The 4,834-nt window shown below is 35.9% G+C and overlaps 1 long non-coding RNA gene across 1 annotated transcript; it reads right to left on the bottom strand.

Moving 5' to 3' along the window:
- Positions 1 to 2,088: 2,088 nt before the first annotated feature.
- Positions 2,089 to 3,612, bottom strand: LOC119418086. The gene is made up of 3 exons (XR_005187173.1): positions 3,546 to 3,612; positions 2,407 to 2,551; positions 2,089 to 2,186 (listed from the first exon to the last, which is right to left on the bottom strand). It is a non-coding gene; the product is annotated as an uncharacterized LOC119418086 (long non-coding RNA).
- Between the last annotated feature and the right edge of the window lie 1,222 nt (positions 3,613 to 4,834).

Below are 4,834 nucleotides of genomic sequence, written 5' to 3'. Positions count from 1 at the left end.
CACTTCTCGTCGCCACTACGCTCGGTCGTCCAAATATCGCGAGATTTCGTTGCACGTAACAGAGAAGCCTTCTGCCGCGGTCTTGGGGGTTTCACCCTGTGGACGCTTAAATAAAACATTTTCACCCAAAAGTATTAGTCTACACCAGGGGTTCCCAACCTTTTCCATGCCATGGCCCCCGCTCCCAAACAGCATTAGCTTCTGGCCGAGCCAAATAATGCTACAAAATATGTAAAGAAACATAAACTTTTAGAATGTTTTAACTTTTATTTACTATATTCAATTAACTATTACAGCTGCTGAGCATAAAAATGTTATTAACTAAGATGTTTTAAACACTATTCGATTCCCACTAAAAAAAACAACAACAACTTTTCAACAAACTGCTGACCAGAAGAACTAAACAAAATAAATCTAACTTCTCTCTCAAGCATGTTTATCTGGAAATGACATACAGATTGCCCTAGTGGGTAATTTTTATTATTATTATTACAATTTTTTTTATTTTTGCTTTGTTTTTAATCTTTTTCCTAGCTTTCTGGGGCCCCCTTAGTGCCCCCGCAGGGGGTCGCGGCCCCCCACTTTGAAAAACACTGGACCACGCAAGCCAGGTTTGTCCACAAATTAGATTTTAGTGGTTTGGAGGACGGAGGGTGGAATGTGATGAAATTAAATCAATAAAAACATGTATCATTTAATTATTAAGGGAAAGGAAGTCTGAGATTGTCATCTTTGTATGTTTCCATACAATGGCGAACTTAATTATCTGCATTTAACCCATCACACCTGGATACACCCAGGTGGAGCAGTGGGCAGCTATGCAAGCGCCCGGGGATTAGGTGTCTTGCTCAGGGACACAACCACAACTTTCTGGTCCCAGATCGGCTGCCCTACCTCTACCCCATTTTGGCCCCCAAATAAATAAATACACAAATCATTAAATATACAATTACATTATTAAATACACAACAAATTAATGAAATGTCCCATGAAATAAATAAATAAATGTACCTTTTAAATTCTTTTTTTTTTTTTTTCATATTGGAGAAGTATCCTGATGCATGCTCAATAATCCAGGTAGAAAAATCTAACAAAGTTGAATCAAATCCTCTGGATGGATAAAAAAAATAATTGTTGAAACGTTTCATCTTTTATCCAAAAGACTTTGTCAGTCTGAGGAGCTGCACTAAATATTAACAAATATTATTAATTAAATATTAATAATTATAAGACTGAGTTTACTGCAGCTCGTCAGATTGACAAAGCCTTTTGGATAAGACTAAACATTTCAACAGTTTTTATTATTTTGAATCCATCCAGAGGACTTGATTCAACTTTGTTAGTCTTGGAGAAATGTTCATATTGACTGCCAGCTAGAACTACCGGAGAAAACCAAATAAATGGCCAGAAGTGGAGAATTAAAATAATTCTACATGTCTTCTTTTATACTTATATTTAGGCATAAGTCTTAGATTTAAAGTTCAACTTTACTGGTGGTGCATGGGTGTCAAATAATGTGCATGTACATATACGCTCAGTAAAAAAAAACATGATAAAGCAGTAAATACTTTAAACACTAAAACAAGATGCTAAAAACATAAACAATGTAATGTGAGCGGCCTAATTCAATTCAATAGCATAAAAATACTTATAATTAAATATTATTAAGAAAAATCACGTTAGGAGAAATGCTACATATTATTTAGAACCACGATTGCAAATGGACTAAAGGACTTTATATGTGTGTTTGTTTCTGCATTCATTAAATAAATATCGCTTGCCTCTGCCATGTCAAAGTTGTAAAATAAAAACACATTATGTTGAGAAAGTTGATATTAAGCTGCTTTATTATTTACTTGAAGGACCGCACACACCTGAGCCTGAGTTGACATTAAAACTGTTAGTGAGAGCATTTTTTTAATGACTGTATCTTTTAATTTCCTAAATATTTCAAGTGAAATTGATCAATCTATAGACATTGTGTTTCAGATTGGGAGAGGAATGTAGCCATGTTTAGAAGGTTTTAAGCAATTATTTGTATAAAAAAAGTTTCGAACAAACCTGCAGAAGACTTGTCGGCACTATCCGTCTCTTCCTGTGATGAATTTTCTCTGTTGACTAGAGCAGAAATTTTGTTTGGCTCGAGTGAACATCGAGTCTTCTGCAGCTTCAGATATCGCTGAAATCTGAATTTAAAATAAAACCATTATTCTCTAATGACATGTGTCTTTATACATAGAAAAGTGCAACTTTGTCTAGAATACTATGATATTTCAAATTACAATAAAATATTTGCTAGAACCAATTTGCCATTGGAAAAATATATAAAACAAATGGTCTAAGAAAATACCCCAGAGTTCACAAATAAGCAGGGAGGTAATAATCAACATTTTATTTATTGTTTACCTTTCTAGCTTGTTTGCAGAGGTCGAAGTGTCCGTGATGTCAAAGCTCAAACTGTCCTGTGGGGTTTGCACTGCCTTGCCCTTTGAGTCAAAGATTTTCAGGTGGGGTATATAATCTGGGTGACCAGGAACATCAACAGGCTTTCCTAAAAAAAAAAAAAAAAAATTACCACAATAGAAAAAAAAATTCTGATTGGTCAGAAATCTGCAGATCATTCATTCACATTAGCAGCCATTTTGAGAGACTAACTCTGTAAACATGTTTGAAAACACAAGATCCATATCAGCAATTAGCTGATATGGATTTAAATTCAGATTATAAATAAATATATCCCATCTCATTATGTTGATTAACTTCCTTCAGATACCAAGGCCAGGTTCATGCAGAAATTGGATTGTTGTGGCTTGAAAATGTGCCTGCAACAACATGCAACTATAACCCAGAAGAATGAGCAGAAAGAAGTAGAGCACCACAACGTTTTATCAATGCTTCATTGAAACAGCAGGGTAGATATGTTCATGTATACATATTTCAAGATTTATGAAAGTAATTGGCTGTTGACTAGCCATTATAACTGTAAAAGCATGGGTGAACTGTAGCCTGGCATCACTGGGCTAAACTGGCATTTTACTGTTGGCAGGGTCAAACAATTCAAATGTGGTTCTTAAATTAACACATTATTTTTATTTCCATTATAACTACAATCCATGAAGAAGTAGATTTTATTGTCCTTAGTTATGGAGCCTCGTCCAGCTTTATGATCAGGGTATTTCTGGCAAATATAGAAATATGTCAGAACTATGGGTATCTTTAACATTTCCTCTGTACTCCAATGGTTTTTATCAGTAAATGACACATTTTGCTACCATCTAAAAAAAAAGTTAAGTCAGGTCCTCTGGATGGTTTCAAAAAAATAAACTGAACCCATCCACATGACCTCACTTAAGTTTTATAGATTTTTCTACATGGATTATTGAGCATGCATCAGGATATTTTGCTACATGTTCTACAGCTGAAGTTCGCATTGTTTACATGATTTATGTCCCTCAAAATGGCGACGCCGTGAGAGCCACTCTGGAAACTCTACATTTTAGTTCTTAAATGTATATTTGTAACAGTGATTTACAGCACATCATTACCTGTGATGAAGTGGTCAGAGCAGACATAAACATACTTCACGGAGTGTTTAGGAGCCCACGCAGCTCTGGTTAGAGGGTCTTTTCTCCTGCAAGCTTTTGCCCAAAGTTTCCTCCTGTCCGGCTGCTTCTCGGACGACGGAAACACAAAGAAACGGTGGGTCTGCTTCCCGTTTTCATCCTTCATCGAATGTCTGTTGTTACATGAATAAATGGCACACCATTTAGGCATTTTCACCTGTTGAAGCTTCGCCTGTTTCCATGACTAATCCCTCATTCACGAGTTTAGTCCCTTAAGATGGCGACGAAGATCACGTGACTCACGAACGTAGTGACGTAGCGCGGATGTAGTAGCTGAAACGGAGCGTCCCTGTCAAGCTGGCCGAACATCTGGTTGCAGTTTATTTTTGAAGTGCTTATAAAATAATGCGCCGAAAAATGAAACAAACAAACAAACGAAAAAACACCTCAGATGATTTTTCTGTAGGTGTTGATGTATATTGATCTAGTTTTTACCTTGCTGCTGTATTTTTAAGTACTATATTTTTATATGTTTAGCTAAAATCAGTTAGTTGATTAAAACAAACACACATTAATTTAAAGGGCTGTGTGCAAATAAGTAGGCGGGGCTTACAATCCCCTTCACAGAGCAGACTCTGGTTCCAAAAATACAACAAATCAAAATCAGGCACCACTTGACCGAATACATTAGCTATTTCTGGTAGGCTGGGGTTCATCTCTTTTATTTTGGTCCTTTATTCCTTCTTTTTTTTTCTGACTTTAAATAAAAATGTGTTAATAAATTTGTTTTATTGTCTTTATATTGTGATACATGTCGTCAGCGTTGTCTGGTGTTTAAATGACTACAGAGCACAGCTGAAACATATAGATATTATGAAAACTGTTTAGACTTTAACGAAGAGGAAGCAGGCACGGATTTATCTAGACCACAATGCATCACAAAATACTGACATTGAGCATGCACAGTAGTAACCGTAAAAAGGTCAATGAGCCTCATGAATACAACTTTACTTGAGACATGCTTCATCTGTCTTTTTTATGTTGCTGATAATAAGTACAGTGTCTATAAACAGTATTCACCCCTTTGGATGTTTTATGGGTTTATTGCTGTAAATTTTCAGTCATGGTCCAGATAAATTGTGTAAACAACCTTCTTCAATGTCAAAGTGAAATCTAAATTCTACTTAGTACTGTAATAACATCCATCCATCCATCCATCCATCCATCCATCCATCCATCCATCCATCCATCCATCCATCCAACCATGCATG

Source organism: Nematolebias whitei, chromosome 12, assembly GCF_014905685.2.
Source record: "Nematolebias whitei isolate Nwh7 chromosome 12, NemWhi1, whole genome shotgun sequence".
Classification (NCBI taxonomy): domain Eukaryota; kingdom Metazoa; phylum Chordata; class Actinopteri; order Cyprinodontiformes; family Rivulidae; genus Nematolebias; species Nematolebias whitei.
This window is presented reverse-complemented; position numbering and strand designations above follow the sequence as displayed.